The sequence below is a fragment of the Martes martes genome (genome assembly GCF_963455335.1).
Source record: "Martes martes genome assembly, chromosome: 9".
Taxonomy (NCBI): Eukaryota; Metazoa; Chordata; class Mammalia; order Carnivora; family Mustelidae; genus Martes; species Martes martes.
Window position 1 is genome coordinate 22,442,031 of NC_137896.1, and position 20,757 is coordinate 22,462,787.

The window sequence follows — 20,757 nt, forward strand, 5'->3', positions numbered from 1 at the left end:
AACACAGATTGTTCTCAAGATGCAAAAGGACCAAGATTCTATAGCTTTCAACTTATCCATTCTTCAGGGCCTTAGCTTATTCTTCCAAAAATCTCCAGCTTCCAGAATTAGGAGTTAAAGGGAATATGTTCAATAAGGACATGGAGAAAAACTAACAGAAAAAAATCTTATGCAATCTGTATTTATATAGGATTCCATTTTAAAGACCTTGACAGACCTTTAAATTGCTCCTTTACACTTAAATTTTCCTCTAATGGGAATCCAATGCCACAAAGGAGACATAAAGCCTTATTTCCTTAAATACAGTATTCATAGTCAACGCTCCTGTTATCAATAATAATGAAAGCCTTAAGTGTATACTGTGTAATACTGTTTAAAAGGCACTTTCAGAAACGGGAAATAGCTACAACGCATATGACAAGGAGCTAACTTCCTATATTAACAAAGAGTACATACACACCAAGAACAAAAAAGTCAACATACTTAAAAGTGGGAAAAGTATAAGAAATAAGATTACTGGGGAGCGGTAGATAAAATGAAGGTGTAATAGCATATTATATTCCATCTATATAAAGTCACCCTAAATTAAAGAAAATACAAATCAAAATAACAATTTTTCTGTTCTAAGGCAAAAAAATTTGAAGGTGGGATAACCAGTGTTTACAGGGATGAGGAGAAAAAAAGCATCCTTATGCACAGCTGGTAGAAGCATTAATTGGAAAAGCTTTTCTAGAGACAATTTGGCACTATCTACAAAAATACACATGGGGTTCTGGCTGGCTCAGTTGGAAGAGCATGTGACTCTTGATCCCAGGGTCATGAGTTCAATCCCCATGTTTGGAGTAGAGACTGCTTAAACAAAAAATACACCTATCTGCAACCCAGTAGTCCCACTGCCAGTAACCTTCCATACAGATACATCCCCCAAAGTCTGTCAAATTACCTGTAACATGATCAATATAGTTCTGCAATTTCTGCAGCTAATATGTCCATCATAAGAGGCCTCGTTAAATGAATTATGGTTCACCTATACAACAATGTACAATGGTACAGCCATTAAAAGGAATAATGGCGGGGCACCTGGGTGGCTCAGTGGGTTAAAGCCTCTGCCTTCGGCCCAGGTCATGGTCCTGGGGTCCTGGGATTGAGCCCCACATCGGGCTCTCTGCTCAGCAGGGAGCCTGCTTCTCACTCTCTCTCTGCCTGCCTCTCTGCCTGCTTGTGACCTCTGTCAAATAAATAGATAGAATCTTTAAAAAAAAAAAAAAAAAAAAAAAAAAGGAATGATGGCAATCAGCAGATGCTGATGATACGGAGCCATCCATAAGACATACTGTTAAGTAAAAAGGGCATGGTATAGAGGCATGTGTATGGTATTATCCTTTCAATGTAAACAAATATAAATACAGACACATCTATTATAGCATAGGCATAAAATCATTTTTCCTTTTTTAAAATATTTTATTTATTTGAAATAGAGAGAGCACAAGCATGGGGAGCGGCAGGCAGAGGGAGAGGGAGAAGCAAACTCCCTGCCAAGCAGGGAGCCCCACACGGGACTTGATCCCAGGACCCTGGGCCCATGACACAAGCTGAAGGCACACGCTCAACCAACTGAGCCACCCAGGTCCCTGAATAAAATTATTTCTTAAAAGGAACTAAGACATTTTTCGTTTTTTAAAAAAGATTTCTTTAGGGGCACCTGGGTGGCTCAGTGGGTTAAAGCCTCTGCCTTCGGCTCAGGTCATGATCCCAGGGTCCTGGGATGGAGCCCCGCATCGGGCTCTGCTCAGCGGGGAGCTTGCTTCCCCCTCCCTCTGCCTGCCTCTCTGCCTACTTGTGATCTCCGTCAAATAAATAAATAAAATCTTAAAAAAAAAAAAAAGTTTTCTTTATTTATTAGAGAGTGAGAGAGGGGTGAGAGCCAGAGGAAGCAGCAGACCCCTGGCTGAGCAGGGAGCCTCCCAATGCAGGGTTCAATCCTGAAACTCCAGGGTCATGACTTGAGCCAAAGGCAGACAATTAACCGACTGAGCCACCCTGGCACCTAAGAACTAAGAAACTGTTTAAGTAGTTCCCTTAATGAGGGGAATGGAGCATGGAAATTTAACTTTTCATTTTTTATCTTACTATATTATTAGAATTTTCTAACCTTGGGCACCTGGGTGGCTCAGGTCATGATCTCAGGGTCCTGGGATCGAGTCCCCCATTGGGCTCTCTGCTCGGCAGGGAGCCTGCTTCCTCCTCTCTCTCTCTCTCTCTGCTTACTTGTGATCTCTCTCTGTCAAATAAATAAATAAAATCTTTTTTTTTTTAAGATTTTATTTATTCATTTGACACAGAGAGAGAGATCACAAGTAGGCAGAGAGGCAGGCAGAGAGAGAGGAGGAAGCAGGCTCCCCGCTGTGCAGAGACCCGATGCAGGGCTCCATCCCAGGCCCCTGAGATCATGACCCGAGCCGAAGGCAGAGGCTTTAACCCACTGAGCCACCCAGGCGCCCCTAAATAAATAAAATCTTTAAAAAAAAATTTTTTTTTCAAACCTTAAGAATGTACTTTTTCTTTTTTGTCAGCAGGGATTATCTAGTTGGTAAGATTTTAATTTTGGATTACTTCTTTATTACTTCTTTGTATTTTTAAAAAATATTATTTAAATATACAAAAGTCCTTTCATTCATTCACTGTCTTACCAGACCTTCATAACTGCCAAGTGATCTAGTGAGAACTATATGTGATGTTCCCATGGCACAGAAAGAAAACTGAGGTGCAAAGGAGCTAGCAACTTCAGAGGTCCTCCGAAGCAGGAGATATCCCTGGATGCCTGGGTGGCTCAGTCAGTTAACTGCCTGCCTTTGGTTCAGGTCATATAATCCGAGGGTCCTGGAATGGAGCCCTGCCTTGGGCTCCTTGCTCAGCAGGAAGCCTGCTTCTCCTTCTGCTTGCCAGTCCCCCTGCTTGGGCTTGCTCGCTCTCGCTCTCTCTCTCTCTCTCTCTCTCTGACAAATAAATAAATAAATAATCTTAAAAAAATAAAAAAAGAAAAAAATCAGGAAACATCCCTCTTATAACCTGTAACAGGATTCTCCCAGAGAAACCCCTTCTCAAAGGCCCTTCTTCTCTCCCCTACCAATGCTGTTACTATGCTTATTATATTCATGCCTTTAGTTATAAACATAATTTGAATACAAGCAGGGAGATTAAGTAATTGGATGCTTTTCAAATGTTGTGTCAGAATTCTCACACCATTATATAACAAGCAGAAATATTTAATTTTTTTAGAAAGGACAAAACCTAAGACGGGCCCAGCTGTAAGGAAACTGAACATTTCAACCACTGCCTAGGGCCCTGACCATGGCCCTCTTTTTTTATTACTTCAATCTGCAAGCAAGGAACAAGCTATAAAACTGTTTATACACTTGGACTCAGTAACTTCAACATGAAGATTACAACCCAGGATAAAAATAAGTCATTTGTAAAAAAAACAAAGAAAAACAAAAAACAATAGCTCTTTAGTAAAACTCTGGAGAAACTAGACATAGTTCATAGTTCATATGTTTAAAAACAAGAGAATAAGGATGCCTGGATGGCTCAGTTGGCTCAGGTCATCATCTCAGAGTCCTGGGATCAAGTCTCGAATCCAGCTCCCTGTTTAGCAGGGAGCCTGCTTCTTCCTCTTCCACTCTCCCTGCTTGACCTCTCTCTCTCTCTGTCAAATAAATAAATAAAATCTTTAAAAAAAAAAAAAAAAGAGAGAGAGAGAGAGAATACTGGGGCACCTAGGGGCTCGGCTGGTTAAGCCTCTGACTTGGTTTTGGCTCAGGTCATGATCTCAGGGTCATGAGATCAAGTCTCCTTGGCATTTTCTCTCCCTCTCTCCCCTACCCGCCCTTCTGCTCTCTCTCAAACAAAAAACAAACAAACAAAAACCAAGAGAATATTTAAATAAAACCTAATGTAATGGGTTCCCTAAGCTCCATTAGGGAAAGGAATAACTGATGCTCAAAAGACGCATAATAAATGAAGGAAAAAATAAAATGACAAAGATGTGAACTAACTTTACAAAAGAACAGACAGAAAATATCCTTAAGCACACTAATAAGACCTACATAAAAAACACTTATAATGATAATTATAATAGCTAACTCTACACATATTAAGTCATGTAATCCTTATAGCAACTACAGAAGTAGCTATCATTATTAATTCTCACTGTAAAAATGAGGAACAGAGGAACAAAGGAATGCTAGGGACATCCTAGAACACCCATATATTAGGAGGCTGTGTCACGATTTGAGCCATAAGCCTTATGGTTTCAGATTCTCAACCACTACCACATATTTGTTCATGAGCTACATCTTCGGTTTCTGTTTCTTAACTCATCAAATGAGGATTAATAATGGCGCCTATGTTGGATGCTTTAAGGATTAGGCAACAAAAGATGTGCAAAGTCCCTATCTGTAGGAACACAAAGTAGGTACTCAAAAAAATGGCAGCAGAATTTTCCGAATTCATAATATACTTACAGTTTATGTTGTCCTGACAAGGACTCTGGGTTTTATTTTGGGAGAGGTGAAAGAGTACTGTAGCCATGGTAACTGGAGGTCCTGCCCTCAGCAACCCCATTGTGCTCAAGGAGAAGGAACTGAGGGCTCAATGTAATAAAGAATTAAAGTGATAGATGGGTATGGAACAAGACCTTTCAACGAGTCAGCTGAGACAGAATCAGGGGAAAATAAACCCAAGGACACTCAAGTGAAGAATGTCAATCACCAGAAACTATGGCACAAGCTTTGTGACAACCTAATAGTGCTTACCACCAGGCTTGCATTCAACCTCCATTTAATGGTGATAGTGCCTCTGAAACTTAATGCAACCGCTTTTCAATAGAGGGACACTTCAAGCAAAACACCAGCTTTGATCTTTATGTCTCCTTCATTCGATAAATATATATTTTTTTTAAGATTTCATTTATCTGAGCAGGGCTGGGGGGGGTGGAACAGAAGGAGAGGGGACAAGACAAGCAGATTCCATGCCGAGCGCAGAGCCAGACACAGGGCTCCATCCTATCACCCTGAAATCACAACCTGAGCCAACCCACCGATCCACCCAGGTGTCCCTCAGTAAGTATTTCTTTTTTTTTTTTTAAAGATTTTATTTATTTATTTGTCAGAGTGAGCACAGACAGACAGAGTGGCAGGCAGAGGCAGACGGAAAAGCAGGCTCCCGCTGAGCAAGGAGCCTGATGTGGGACTCGATCCCAGGATGCTGGGATCATGATCTGAGCCGAAGGCAGCGGCTTAACCAACTGAGCCACCCATATGTCCCTCAGTAAGTATTTCTTGAAAGTGATGTGCCGGGTGCTGCAGAGAGATACTGAGAGGACAAGACTACCACAACCCTGTTCTGGAAGGCAGGCAATAAATAAGATACAAAGAAGATAATCTCTGGCAGCATAAGCACCCTGGGGGAAAACCCAACAAAATAATGTGAACCAGTGACATAGAAGGACCACTTTAGATAAGGCTGTTACAAAAGGGCTCTGCAGAGCTGAGATCTGACAGAGACCTAAATGACCAGGAGACAACCATGTAAGAGCTAGGGGAAAAATTCCAGGCAAAGGGAAAGTCAGGCAAGATGCCTCAGGCGGGAATGAAGTTCCCTCTCCCTCACAGCCCGGTGCAGAGGAGGTGGAGACTAGCCTGCTGCCCACAGTGTGGTCCCATAAAAGCATAAGCAATATCAGCAGGTCCAGTGACACCTTACTCTCACAGGAGGAAGTTTCCAAGGGGACTCTTTGCCAAAGTTCTGTCTTGGAGGACAGTCAGAAATGCTTAGGGATGGGAGCATAGTCGGGTTTTAGACTCAGATTCTCACCAATCCTGGCTCTACTAATTGTCTGGCAGAGTTAAGATGAGAAAAATCACTGAGCCTCTCTCTTTCCATCAACCCCTACCTCCTGGGGTTGTTATGAGGAATAAATAAGCTAATAGATGCCCAATACTCAGCACAATAAAGACTAAATATTCAGTACTGAAGATAAAATGGTTGTGTAACAGTAGTAGTAGCAGCAGAAAGGACATCAGACACAAAGGACTACATTCTAGTCAATATCATCATGAATTAACAGATAGTATCCAGTATACTAAAAAACATAAGAAACATGTCTTTAGTCCTAGGGAGATGAAAAATTGGTTCAAGTGGGAGCAAGGGCCCCTCCACCAATACCCTGGTTTCCTCAAGGACACAGAAGGAAGACTGGATCTAATGCAAAGACCAGTTCCATTCCTCAGGCTCCTCCCAGCTCACCCTTTGAGAGCTGAATTAACCTCTTTTATTTGAAGGGATTAGGAAGTAAGCAAAGGAGAGGGAGTGAGATTAGGAAAGGAGAAAGGTGGGCGGGGGGGGGGGGGGGGGGGGGTGGCCCAGTCCTTAAGCAACTGCCTTTGGCTTGGGTCCTGATCCCAGAATCCTGGAATAGAGCCCCACACTGGGCTCCCTGCTCAGCAGAAAGCCTGCTTGGGAGCTCACTTCTCCTTCTCCCCCTGCTTGTGTTCCCTCTCTCACTGTGTCTCTCTCTGTCAAATAAATAAATAAATAAAAATCTTTAACTTAAAAAAAAGAAAAAAAAGGAAAGGAGAAAGGAAAGGAAAAAAAAAGACCAAAAATTCCCTTACCCTCTTTACGGATATTTGAAATGCTTTCCCCAAGAGCCAAGCTTTTCCTTCCACAATTAAAATTCAGACAGAGAGCAAACACAGGTAGAGTTTACTTATTCCAAATTACTGAGAATGAGTTGGTCAAAGCAGTGCTCTTCCCAGAAGCAGTGGAAAGGGACTATTGTACAGACTGGGCTCTAGAATGTATTTGCTTTACGACCTTTGGCACTTTACTCAACTTCACTGAACTAATCATCTGACCCTCACAAGTTCCTTTTCTCCTCATCAGAGTCTAAGGCCCAAGACTGACCAATGTGTCAAGCTAGAAACATGGATATCACCTTTGCCTCCCACTCACACTCACCACTTTGTAACACCTTCTCCCACTTCAGGTACTACAACAGCTTTCAGTGGAGCTCAAAGCCCCCTAGCCACACCCTCCCAGATCCAAATCAATACTGTCTCATAAACTCACATCTTCTGACTGCCTGTTTTACTACAGATACTATTCTAAATTCTTTATATAACCATCATCTCATTTAGTGTCTACCTTATAGATTTGTAGTGATGATGATGATTCTCACTTTAGTTTTTTTAAGATTTTGTCAGAGAGAGAAAAGAGCACACAAGCAGGAGGAGGGACAGGCAGAGGGAGAAGTAGGCTCCCCACTCTAAAATAAATTTCTGGGGGCTCCTGGGTGACTCAGTCATTAAGTGGCTGCCTCGGCTCAGGTCATGATCCTAAGGTCCTGGGATGGAGCCCCACACTGAGCCCCACATAGAGCTCCCTGCTCTGTGGGGGGCCTGCTTCTCAACCCCTCCCTTTGCCTACTGCTTCCCCTGCTTATGCTCTCTCTCTGTCAAATAAATAAATAAAATCTTTAAGTAAAATAAAATAAAATCAATCAATCAATCAGTTTAGGTCATATGTCAATTTTATCTCAATTAAAAAAAAAAAAAACAGCTCAGTAGTTCCCCCATGGAACTGAGTTCCCCCATGGAACAAGTTCAAGCTACTCAGTGTACCATTAAGGCTGAGTGAGTTAGCCATTGTGACCAAAGCAACCTAGGAATCTCTAAAGATGGGCACTTACTAGGAGAGTAGAAAAGCTTAGCAGAGTGGGCCGTGACACACAGCGGTTAGAGGCCAGAACTCTGGAGTGAGACAGGCTGGGTTTGGATCCCAGCTCCAGGATTTTCTAGATAACCTTGTGCAAGTCATTTTCTCCATGAGCCTCAGGCTCCTCACCTGTAAAACAGGAATAGGACCAGTACCAACTTCATACCTTCATACAGGTATCGTGAAGAGAGAAATTACTTGGGCTCTCAGAGTATTACTGCTCTTAGAGCCACACACAGAGCCAGATTCCTTACAGTTTCAACCTCCCAGACCTTTGCTCGAACAAGCTGCTTTCTCTGCCCAGTCTACTTCCCTGAAGGGCTGGCTGGGCCAGCAGCCCACTACAATATTCCCCCATGGCAGTCTGGCCTGTTCTCCGGGCCACAGCACTCAGCACTCGACACTGAAACTGCCTGTCTCTGAGTGATCTCTCTTAAGTCCTCAACTCCCTCATAGGCAGCCCCAGCGTTTAACAAGCAGTGTGCCCTTACGTGGAGGTCAGGTGCTTCTTAAATGTCAACCTCCTCACTGGCAGAATAAAAACAAGAAAAAAGACAAGTATCACTCCCCTTAGAAGGAAGTAGCGACTCAAGAGGACATCATGTGGAGGCTCTTTGAAAGTGCTACCCACGGGTAAATGAAGGAACCCTTATTACTCCTCAGGGGTACGGGAGGAAGGCAAGGCACAGGGAATGAGGCACCTGAAGACAGACCACAATTTTGCTTCTGGAGCCTAAGAAAAGCTGTATTCGTTTTTCAGTCAGGGGGAGGCTCTGGTCTATAAATGTTGGTAGCTGTGGAGCGGGTTTGTGTGATTTCCTTCCAGAGGAGAGAGCCTTTCATATTTTTTCAAGATTTAGTTATGTATTTGAGAGAGAGAGAGAGAAGAGAGTGCCCACATGCAGGCACTCCCAAGTAGGGGGAGGGACAGAGGCAGAGGACTCTCAGGCAGGCTCCCCAAAGAGTACGGGCACCCCTCCCTCGGGGCTCTATCTCACAACCCGTGAGATCATGACCTGCACCAAGACCAATGAACGGACTGAGCCACCCAGGCACGCAAGGGAGTCTTTTTTTAAAGTCATTTTTTTAAAATGTTCTTATAGGACTCCTTACTTGAGGTATCATTGTTTTACAAAAGAAAACAATTTGAATATGGAGTCATTACTCCACTGGGCCTCCAAAGACATTTTCCTGAATTACAACGGTTTCACTGCTTATGGGGTTTTAAAGACAAATAAAGTATTTAATAGTTAACTAATTCATTACCTTATTCTTTAAATATTAACTTTTATTCCTGGCCTTTATTATTAATACCAGGAAATGGCTTACATTTACTTCACCACAGGCTAAATCCCTGACAAATACTTTATTCCCAACATCGCAGAGAAGTTGGCAGTATTATCCCATTTTGCTGAGAGAAAGGAGGCTTAGAGCAACTAAATTGCCCATGGTCACCTGATTACGTGGAAGAGCTGGGATCTGGGAAGCAGAACCTCCTCTAAGACTCACTATACTCACACTACTTTTAAAAATAGGGCCTTTGGGGCGCCTGAGGGGCTCAGTTGGTTAAGCAAGTGCCTTTGGGCTCAGGTCATGAACCCGGAGTCCCTGGATCAAGTCCCGCATCAGGCTCCCAGCTCCATGGGGAGTCTGCTTCTCCCTCTGACCTCATCCTCTTTCATGCAATCTCTCACTGTCTTACTCTCAAATAAATAAATAAAAATCTTTAAAAAAAATAAGAATAAAAATAGGGGGGCGCCTGGGTGGCTCAGCGTCCTGGGATCGAGCCCTGCGTCGGGCTCTCCGCTCGGCGGGGAGCCTGCTTCCTCCTCTCTCTCTGCCTGCCTCTGCCTACTTGTGATCTCTGTCAAATAAATAAATAAAATTTAAAAAATAATAATAATAAAAAAATTAAAAAATAAAAATAGGGCCTTTGGAAATATAAATAAATAAATCAATGAAGCCTTTGGGATATCTGCACACTGATATTAAGGGATTACTGTTTAAGTTCTGTGTAAAAATGAAAAAAAAAATGTGTCTTTTCCTTCTCTACTGATAGAGTTACAGATAAAATACAAACTAACAAATAACATGAAGGGATTTTAAAAACAATCTGTGAGGAATAAAACAGAAGAGTAATACACACTCAACTCTTCACAGTTTACCAAGTTTTGATAACCTTATACATTAGGTTTTCGGACTCCCATTTTAAAGATTAAGAAATGGGGGCGCCTGGGTGGCTCAGTGGGTTAAGCTGCTGTCTTCGGCTCAGGTCATGATCTCGAGGTCCAGGGATCGAGTCCCGCATCGGGCTCTCTGCTCAGCAGGGAGCCTGCTTCTCTCTCTCTCTCTCTCTCTCTCTGCCTACTTGTGATCTCTCTCTGTCAAATAAATAAATAAAATCTTTAAAAAAAAAATTAAAATAAAGAATTAAAAAAATAAAATCCTAAGATTATGTTTCTGACATGAGGTAAGTTCTCATCAGATCAAATCATCTTTTTTTTTTAAAATGTAAGCTCTACGCCCAATGTAGGAATTGAACTCACAACCCTGAGATCAAGAGTCACATGTTCTACAGACTGAATCAGCCAGGCGCACCCAAACCATTTTAAATCCTTCCCCACACTTCTCTCCCTCCTTCAACAAAGTCAATGGATCCAGACACCACCTCCCTTTCATACAAAGTGCCCCACTTACGCTTGGTGACTCACACCAGGCTCCTAAAATTTTATGGGATTTCTGCAAGCTCATTACTTCCATTATTTGGTCAAAGAAAGCAAAGAACAGCTGGATACCTAGTACAAGATCTAGCAAAGTTGTCCCAGCATTACAAATCAGGGTTTCAATGTTCAATAGGTTACCCTAAGTAAAGGTTAGCCAGTCAACATCCCATAAGGGGCAATTGCTGAGAGAGATGAATAAGACAGGAACATCCTGCCTTTCTCTGAGCTTACAATCTAACCGAGGAGGCTCTAAGTAAGCACACATTTTGGCTTAAAGAATGTTTATCATGAAAAATGTAAACCTCCCCCCAGTAGCTCCTAGAGAGACGGGTGAGGAAGGGAGGTTAGAGAGTTATACACCACCCTGAGCCCTGATTTCCAGGCAGTGTCAGCAATTGCCTTTAAGAATAATCAGGTGTTCTCAAAGAACAGTTTCACTCACTGATGAAGTTATTTGAAATCTAGATTTCTTATCACTGTCCTTGGCAATTTCTCGTCTGGGGCTTTATGAGTATATTGTTAGGGAAAAAAGCACTTGGAAGTCATTTTTAAATAGTGCTTGCACTCAGAATACACTTTCAAATTTCAGATAGCGAATTTGAGCACCTTTAAAATCCTGGGAGAAGTACCAAGTGGCTGATCCCCCACAGATATGGAAGACCTTAGGAAGAGGACTAAAAGCATTACATCTCACTTTCCCCAAACTCCAGCCAAAAGCAAACTACCTGCTTCACTTTTAAATTTCATTCTGCCCACCCTGCTAATTCAAAGCCAAAAAGAAAGCTGGGGTGGGAGGTGCCTGGGTGGCTCAGTCAGTTAAGCGTCTGCCTTTGGCTCAGGTCATGATCCCGGGGTAATGAGAGGCAGGGAGCCTGCTTCTCCCTCTCCTTCTGCACCTCCCCCTGCTTGTGCTCTCTCTAGAGTTCTTTCTCTCTCTCATAAATAAAAATCTGTAAGAAAGCAAGCAAGCAAGCTGAGGTGCGGAGGAGAAAACACTTTTTAAGTATGTATCAGAGGGGTGCCTGGGTGGCTCAGTCATTAGGCCTCTGCCTTCAGCTCAGGTTATGATCCCAGGGTCCCAGGATAGAGCCCAACATTGGGCTCCTTGCTTGGCAGGAAGCCTGCTTCTCCTTCTCCCACTCCCCCTGCTTGTGTTCCCTCTCTTACTATGTCTCTCTCTGCTGGTTAAATAAATAAATATCAGATGAGAGAACTTACCAACATAGTTGTAAATAAACTACAAGAGTCCCTGATAGTGATTCAGGAAGTACCTAACACTGAAAGAACACTTAGTAACAATGAGAAGTTGAGGCAATTTTTAATGAAATTAAGCATGAAACTGGCAGAGGACATGGAGGCAGAAGTATGCTGAAGCTGGATGTGAGGACAAGCTGCCTGCCTAAGCTAGAAAAGAGGCAGTGACAGGAGTGACTCGGACAAGGGAATGATTGGCAGCCTGCCCAACAGAGCACGTGAAGGAAATAAGATCTGCTAACAACAAGCTCCCACAGACACTGGGTTTCTAAGCAAGGTACTGACAAAGACTCAGAGCAGGGTAGACCTTGGAGATAATCAGTGCCTCACTTTACAATTGGGGAGAATGAGGCCCAGTAGCATTAAGTGACTTGCCTGAGGTCTCACAGTGAGTGGAAGAGCTGGGACTAGGGCCAAATTCAGATCAAATCCGTTACTGAAGAGGATCTGACATTCATGTGAGGGATAAGGGGGGAGGGGGAGGCACGGGACACAAAACAGTCTAGTCATTCAGGTTTGTCCTGATTAGGACCCAAAACAGGATCATGCTGGAAAAAAGGCCATAATGATGACAGCCAGGGAAATAGGTGCAGATGACTTAAGACATTTAGGGAGGAAAAACCCACTAAGACTTATTTGGTACAAAAAGAGAGAGCACTGTAAGCACTGACTGCCATCAAAGAATACCATCTTCCCACCACCATTCGCCTTTGTGAAGCTCTGCAGCTTCTATTCAAGGTCCAGGCATCGGCCTTTCCCAGACCCATTTCCAAGGACTCCTTAGAAATTCCAACACATATGACCTGCTAACTTGGGGTATCTCAATACTCCCTACCCATGGTAGGATGACAAGTGAGGACCTAGAGAAACATGATGGCTAACTACTGTATCAGCCCTGCAGTATTCACTAGAAGACTCAGTGGCTCAGTCGGTTGAGCATTTCGGCTCAATCCTCGGTTGAGGATTTCAGCTCAGGTCACGATGTTGGGGCCCTGGGATGGAGCCTCACATCTGACTTCCCATTCAGCAGGGAGTCTGCCTCCCTTTCTATCCCCCCATCTCGTGTGCCCTCGTTCCCAAGCCGCCCCAAAAGTAAGTAAATAAATCTTAAAAAAAGAAGAAGAAGAAGAAGAGGCACACCTGAGTGGCTCAGTCAATGAAGCACCTCCCTTTGGCTCAGGTGATGATCCCAGCGTCCTGGGATCCAACCTGGTCGGGTCCCATGCTCAGCACGGAGTCTGCTTCTCTCTTCCCCTGCTCTTGTGCATGCACAAACTCTCTCTCACTCTCAAAAAGCTAAATACTCGGGGCGCCTGGGTGGCTCAGTGGGTTAAAGCCTCTGCCTTCGGCTCAGGTCATGATTCCAGGGTCCTGGGATCGAGTCCCGCATCAGGCTCTCTGCTCAGCAGGGAGCCTGCTTCCTCCTCTCTCTCTGCCTGCCTCTCTGCCTACTTGTGATCTCTGTCTGTCAAATAAATAAATAAAATCTTTAAAAAAAAAAAAAGGCTAAAAACTCTTTAAAAATTTTTTAATTTAAAAAAATTTTTAAAAATTCAAAAGAAAGAAGAACAAGACTCTATGTCAAGAATTACACAGAGGGGTGCCTGGGTGGCTCAGTGGGTTAAGCCTCTGCCTTTGACTCAGGTCATGATCTCAGGGTCCTGGGATAGAGCCCCACATCTGGCTCTCTGCTCAGCAGGGAGCCTGCTTCCCCCTCTCTCTCTCTGCTTGCCTCTCTGCCTACTTGTGATCTCTTTGTCAAATAAATAAAAATAAAATCTTTAAAAAAGTATTTTTTAAAGAATTACGTTCAGAGACACGTGGGTGGCTCAGTGGGTTAAGAATCTGCCTTCTGCTCAGGTCGTGATCACAGGATCCTGGGACTTAGCCCATGCATAGGGAATCCCTGCTCAGCAGGGCGTCTGCCTCCCCCTCCATCTCTCTCATAAAAAGAAATAAAATCGGGGCACCTGGGTGGCTCAGCTGGTTAAGCAACTGCCTTTGGCTCAGGTCATGATCCTGGAATCAAGTCCCACATCAGCCTCGCTGCTTGGCAGGGAGTCTGCTTCTCCCTCTGACCTCTCCCCTCTCATGCTCTCTCTCTCTTAAATAAATAAGGGGCGCCTGGGTGACTCAGTGGGTTAAAGCCTCTGCCTTTGGCCCAGGTCGTGATCTCAGGGTCCTGGGATCGAGCCCCACATCGGGCTCTCTGCTCAGCAGGGAGCCTGCTTCCTCCTCTCTCTGCCTGCCTCTCTGCCTACTTGTGATCTCTGTCTGTGAAATAAATAAATAAAGTATTTAAAAAATAAATAAATAAATAAAATCTTTTAAAATAAATTAATTAAATCTTTTTAAAAATTATGTTCATGGGGTGCCTGGGTGCCTCAGCCTTTAAGCATCTGCCTTCGGCTCAGGTCCTGATCCGGGGGTCCTGGGATCAAGCCCTGCCTATGGCTCCCTGCTCAGCAGGAGGCCTGCTTCTCCCCTCCCACTCCCCCTGCTTCTGTTCTTTCTCTCACTGAGTCTCTCTCTGTCAAATAAATAAATAAAATCTTTAAAAAAAAAATTATGTTCACAACTGCAAAAACTGGCTGGCTCAATCAGTAGAGCATGTGACTCTTGATTCTGGGGTCGTTGAGTTTGAGCCCCATGTTGGGTATAAACAAGAATTATGTTCACAATTAAGCAAAAAATATTTAAGCATTGGAATTTAACAAAATACATAGAAATTCAAACTCCTTAAGAAATTTTAGCCATTCAGGGCATGTGGGTGGCTCAGTCAGTTAAGAGTCTGCCTTCGGCTCAGGTCATGATCTTGGGGTCCTGGGATCAAGCCCCTGTTGGGCTCCCTGCTCAGCGGGAAGTCAGCTTCTACCTCTCCCTCTGCTGCTCCCCCCACTTGTGCTCTTTCTCCCTCTCTCAAAATATAATAAATCATCTTGAAAATACACAAATAAAATCTTTAAAAAAAAGAAAAGAAAGAAAGAAGGAAAGAAGTTTTAGCCATGGTTTTAAAAGCTAAATGCCGGGGCGCCTGGGTGGCTCAGTGGGTTAAAGCCTCTGCCGTCGGCTCAGGTCGGGTCCTGGGATGGAGCCCTGCATCTGCCTCTCTGCTCAGCAGGGAGCCTGCTTCCCTTCCTCTCTCTCTCTCTGCCTGCCTCTCTGACTGCTTGTGACCTCTCTCTGTCACATAAATAAATAAAAATCTTAAAATAAAATAAAGTCTCTTAAAAATAAATAAATAGGGGCGCCTGGGTGGCTCAGTGGGTTAAGCCTCTGCCTTCGGCTCAGGTCATGATCTCAGGGTCCTGGGATCGAGCCCCACATCGGGCTCTCTGCTCAGCAGGGAGCCTGCTTCCCCCCCTCTCTCTCTGCCTGCCTCTCTGCCTACTTGTGATCTCTGTCTGTCAAATAAATAAAAAAAGTATTTTTAAAAAATTTTTAATAAATAAATAAATAAAAAATAAAAGCTAAATGCTAGGGGCGCCTGGGTGGCTCATTTGGTTGAGCAGCTGCCTTCAGCTCGGGTCATGATCCAGGGATCTGGGATCGAGCCCCACATTGGGCCTGTTTCTCCCTCTCCCTCTGCTCCTCCCCCTGCTTATGTTCTCTCTCTCTGTCAAATAAGTAAAATCTTAAAAAAAAAAAAAAAAAAAAGCAGCTCAATGCTAGACTAACTGTAATTATGTATAACTAATAGTCCTTATAAAGGGACCATGGCCTTGTACAAACTTCAGGGGACATGTCTGGATAAAGAGAAAGTGGAAAGGGCGCCTGGGTGGCTCAGTTGTTAGGCGTCTGCCTTTGGCTCAGGTCATGATCCCAGGGTCCTGGGACCGAGTCCCAAATCGGGCTCCCTGCTCAGCAGGAGGCCTGCTTCTCCCTCTCCCACTCCCCCAGCTTGTGTCCCCACTCTCCCTGCCTCCCTCTCTGTGAAACAAATACAATCTTAAAAAAAAAGAGTAGGGGGCACCTGGGTGGCTCAGTGGGTTAAAGCCTCCGCCTCGGCTCAGGTCATGATCCCAGTGTCCTCGAATCGAGCCCCGCATCGCATCAGGCTCTCTGCTCAGCGGGGAGCCCGCTTCCCTTCCTCTCTCTCTGCCTGCCTCTCTGCCTACTTGTGATATCTGTCTGTCAAATAAATAAATAAAACCTTAAAATAAATTTAACTTAAAAAAAAGATTAAGTGGAAAATAATACCTCAGTATAAGGCTAACCACCACCTTCCTATATCCACAGAGCTATCCTTGGCTTTGTGTATAGAACTTTGCTATTCAAAGTGTAGTTCAATAATATTGGTATCACCTGGGAATCAGAAATGCAGATACTAAAGCCGCACCCTAAAACTACTAGATCATAATTAGCATGTTAACAAGACCCTCCCCCCAGAGGCAATTTATATGCACATTCAAGTTTGAGAAGCACCAACAGAGTATACTTTAAGGGTGTACTGTATGTAGCAATATCAAACAGATAAAGTACCAAACAGGCATATAAAGAGATGAAGTACCTGCTCAGTTTCTGTAGATCATATTTTATTAGGTACTGATCAGACAGACCTCCAGCGTTTTTAAATCAATTTGGTATTTCCTAACGACCACATGATCTAAATGTGGGATCCATTTCACTTCCTGAAATAACACACCTTAGATCTAGGGCTTTCAAACACATAAAATATAAAACAGCTTAGTTGTTCTGAAAATATAATAATGGTTAATTTTATGCAACTTCCAACACTGAGTTCAGAGCACTTCTCCACAAGCCCCATTAATTCCTACAGGTTCCTGGGAGTATCATTAAACCCCCCAGCATCCCTAAGAAGCAGGTGCTTGGCAAACATCCAACCACCAAATGAGTTGCAGAAGGATGCAGTCCTGAAAATGCAATACTTTTCTGCCTCATCCTGCCAGTGTAGCTTATCGGGCCCAAACTCTCTCCCCAACTGAGGCCTCATACAGCTGCACACTCAAGTACTTCCCAAAAGGGAGAAAGGTCAGAGGTATCATTATCCCATAAGCACTTGGGATTCCAGCTGTGGAGAAATTAATCCTGTTAGGGGTTCAGGCAGAGAAGCCCTGAGTAAGATCTGGAAAGGCAGAGAGAAATACAAAAGAAAGAACCTACTGAGAGGCTTTTAAAAGACAAGAAGTCCCAGATATTTGGAGACTTTCAGGTGCGGATTGGGAGCAAGGCTTGGCAGGCATGTGAGAAAATGATGGGAAGAGATAAGTATCCATCCCCCACCTGTACCTCAGGGACAAGAACAAAAAGAGTAGCAAAGAGATTCCTCCAAATGACCTCTTTTCTTGATAAAAGGAAGGAAGAAAGCCAATGTAGGGAGGAAGCTTATGAGTTGGAAGCAAGACTGGAAGAATTCCTTCAGAATTTTTTCCCAATATAGGGGGGGAAAGCAAAGGAGAAAACAGTACACATCTAATCAGAATCTTACAGGAAGCAAACCACCTGGAGGATTAAGAGTCCTGTGAATAACCAAAGAAATGCAAGGGGATTCCTTTCCAGTTTAAATTCAGTGCTGGAGGGTCAGGCAGTCCTGGACTTGAGGCCACCTCCAGCTCAAGGAATAAGTAGAAAAGGGAAAATCTCTACAGACACCAGTAAGCAGAGCAGTGTCCAAAGGGAGTTAGAAACCAGAAAAATGGTTAGGGCAAGCTAAGATATAACAGTTTCTGTTAGTAGAAAGCAGAAAGATAAAAGATAAAGTAAACATATGAAAGACAACAAGCAGGCACCCTTCTGGAGGGGGAATCTTTTCCTTGGGGGAGGGGAATTCAGGAGGTGTGACTATAGGAAGTGTGCTCAGAAAAAAGGCCGCAGAAGCAGAGAAAGTGCTGTGCTGAAGAAAGATATGCGTTCACCAGAGGAAGGAAGAGGAAATGGGTGCCCTGACCAGGCAGGGAGAGCACCTAAAAGGGAAATGGGGTTCCAAAGAGGAAAGGAAACTGCAGAATGAAAATGTCTTGGATAGAAAAGCTAAAAAGGATAGGAGGAATGCTCAAGAACCAAGGATCATGGCCCCACAATGAGAGGAGAGGGCTTAGAAAGAAATGTGTGTCCTCCCGATTTAAGAAGTATCAGGAAGGTGGCTGCACCCTAAGAACTGTGCATCCAAAGGCATGATTTGGTATATTTTGGAGACACGGGAAATAAATACACTCTCAGATATGAAAATGAGTCTCCCCAGGAAATACAACAATTCATTTGAGGAACTCATGAAAATGGGTGCAACCCCAAGAATACAGTGACTAAAAAAAGCAGCGAATTCCTTTATCTGTGCAACCGCAAATATCTATCTTTAAACTTCAGGATTTGGACCGCATTTTCAGTAGACTCCGGAAATGAGGCGCACCCCCAGATTTCAAGGGCTGGGGAAACGAAGTAGCCCATAAATTTAAGAAATTTTATAAACCATGTTGCAAGATCTGGGGCCTGGAGAATAGGATTCTTTCTGGGATTTGTGTAATAGAAGCACCCACAAAACTTTGGTTACTGGACCCCAGATTTGAGAGTCAATAATGAGGCCAACCCCAAAATTTGAAAGGAGTGCGTGTTCAGACTGGCGGCTAGGAAAAGGGAGTGTCCTCCCAGTTTTGGGGGTGCCTGAGAAATGGGGTACATCCTCAGTTTGAGGGGCTTTGGAAATTAAGATAAAACCCCAGGGCTGGAGTTTAAGAAAGGGATGCACCACATTCTCTAAACTATGGAGAGAAAGGGGACACTCCCATAGTCGGGGGCTTGAGAAAGGGGTGTGCTCCCCAGAATAGGCCAAAAGAGTCAATAAAAGAAAACGCGTTCCCAAAGCACAAGGTAACAAGCGGCTGGTGGTGGAGCTCCCGGGGACCACACAGCTCAGCCGCTACCCCTAGCGCTTACCCCCCACCCCCAACACGGCCCGCTCCGCGCCCCGAACCCGCACCCCGCGGCCCAGCCCCCTCGGACGGCGCTGATTGGCCGCGGCCGCCGTCATTCCCTCGGGCAGCCCTGAGGATTGGGCGCCGCTCGCACGCCCGCCACGCTCTCAGCAGCGGTCCCCGGGCCTCCCTCCGGGCTGGGCGAGCGGGGCCGGGCGGGGAGCGAGGCCGGGCAGGGGACCGGAGCAGCGGTGGCGGCCGTCACCGCTCCCGCTAGCACAGCGCGCGCACGGCGCGGACCCGGCCCAACCCGGCTCCGGCCAGCCGGCTTCTCCTCGCCGCGCCTCGCCGCGAGCTCACCTCACAGCCCCGCTCCGGCTGCGCCGCTCCAGGACCAACCGACAGAAGGACTCTGCGTGCTGCGCACCACGTGACCCGCGGGACGCGCCCAGCGTATCCCCCGCCCCCCACACACACGCACCATCGCCACCACCGAGTGACGCAGCGCCCCAGCTGCCCCGCCCTCGGCCCCGCCCCGCCTGATTCCCGTGGAGACGGCTCCCGCGGGCCACGCCCACTGCCCTGACGCGCGGGAACCAGGCCAGCGCCCTGATCCAGAGCACGAAGTCCGCACTCACCCATAACCACTGAGGTAACACGAAGTCTGGGACGGGGCACTAACCATCACCTGCTAATTTTGACTCCTAAGTACGTCTCGAAGCCTCCCACTTTTCTCCAACCCACTGCCGACACTCCAGTCTAGGCCACCTCTCTCTTAGATGATGGTGATGCCCTCCATCCCGTTACCCCTTTCCCCTTCCGATCCATTCTTCACACACCGACAGTGGAACCTTTTCAAAACTCAAGTATAATCACAGCCAAACCCTACTCAAAACCCATTGCCCACTGTTCTTCGGGTTGAAAGTTTCATCTCCATTGTAGCCTATCAACCAGGCTCTTCAAAGTCTGAACCTAACCTCATTTTCTCACATTCTCACATATCCTGCTTTCCCACGTTCTCGAACTCTTTCAAGTGCTCAAACCAGGTTCCTTGCCGCCTCGGGGTCTTTGCACTAATACCTCCTCCACTTTGCCTCATTAACTCCTAGGAAAGGATGCCAACTGCTAAGTGTGGAGAGGAGCTCTATTTTGCCTCTGGGGACCAAGGTGGGAGTTGCAGCCACACCAAAAGGGTTTGAAATGTTTTCCCAATGGGACTTGGGAAGTCCCAAGGAGAAAGGCTGAACGTGTGTCATTTATGAGGGCCATAAAGACTTTAATTTACATTGAAATGACAAAGCAGCCAGATTGCACTTCTTAAATATAAATCCAATCATGTCACTGCCCTGCTTAAAACAGCCAATCTATTCACCTGCATCTTTCAGCCTTGCTTATCCTCTGGCCATGCTGACTTTCTGTCAGTTTCTATGGTTCTTTCTAAATTCTTCCCAGCTGCTGGATCATTGAATAAGCTGTTGCTTTTTCCAAAGCTGACTCTTCATCATGCAGGTCTGTTTGTCATCTCCTCAGTGAGACTGTCTTTAGCTACATTATCTAAAAGTGCTTCACTCCATCAGATGCCTGCCCCATGACAATTACTCTCTACCTAATTACTGTTCATTTTCAACAGAGCACTAGCACAGTTTTAATTATTTCATTTGTTTATTCTCTTAATTGTACTTGTCTATTTCCTAAATTAGAGTTAGGAACGATCTTCTATCAACTGAATTGTCAAACTTGACAAATAATAGATGTTCAATGTGTATCTGTCGAAGGAATGAAAGGAAAGAAAATGATATTAAAAAAATTAGTAGATTCTTTTATTTTTTTTAGCAGTTTTTTTTTCTCTTTTTAGATTTTATGTATTTATTTGAGAGAGAGTGAGAGAGCACAAGCCAGGCGGGGAGGGAGAGTGAGAAGCAGGCTCCCCACTGATTAGGGAGCCCAACTCAGGACTACAATCCCAGGCCCCTGGGATCATCACCCGAACTGAAGGCAGATGCTTAACCAACTGAGCCACCCAGGCACCCCTAGTAGATTCTTCTCTATGGCCCACATCCATAGGAGAAGTGTTCTTCAAATGAGGCTTGAAGAGGCCATTAACTCAGGGCAGAGGAAGAGGTTCTGGGAAATTA

The 20,757-nt window shown here is 44.8% G+C and overlaps 1 protein-coding gene across 1 annotated transcript in view; it reads right to left on the reverse strand.

Moving 5' to 3' along the window:
* The window catches only part of PHF20 (PHD finger protein 20), a 146,612-nt gene extending 127,458 nt beyond the window's left edge, over positions 1 to 19,154 (reverse strand). The window contains exon 1 of the mRNA XM_080813576.1: positions 18,983 to 19,154. The gene's annotated coding sequence lies outside the window, so the exon portion shown is untranslated. The remainder of the gene's footprint in view (positions 1 to 18,982) is intronic.
* Between the last annotated feature and the right edge of the window lie 1,603 nt (positions 19,155 to 20,757).